Source organism: Phalaenopsis equestris, unplaced genomic scaffold, assembly GCF_001263595.1.
Source record: "Phalaenopsis equestris unplaced genomic scaffold, ASM126359v1 Scaffold000226, whole genome shotgun sequence".
Taxonomy (NCBI): domain Eukaryota; kingdom Viridiplantae; phylum Streptophyta; class Magnoliopsida; order Asparagales; family Orchidaceae; genus Phalaenopsis; species Phalaenopsis equestris.
The window spans coordinates 139,665-139,983 of record NW_018164668.1 but is presented as its reverse complement, the minus strand read 5'-3'; positions in this window follow the sequence as shown (position 1 = coordinate 139,983).

Below are 319 nucleotides of genomic sequence, written 5' to 3'. Positions count from 1 at the left end.
GTAGTAGAAATTTATCATGTAAGTCGTACTTGGCCACACAGGCCGTGTTGGAGAGCTGCAGTTATGTCGGTCGGCCACAAATGTCATTATTATTATTATTATTATTATTATTGTAACAGCTATTGTGAAGATAAAAGGCTAACCATCAATTAATTAAGATTGTAGTCTGTTTAATTAATCCTTGTTTTAAAGCATATTTCACCAGATTCGAGGACCTTAAACTAAGAATTATTTGGGATCTTTTCATTTTTTTTTTCATTTTTTTAATTTTTAAAAACATATTTATTTGATGCTTTCTTACATATATATATATATATAT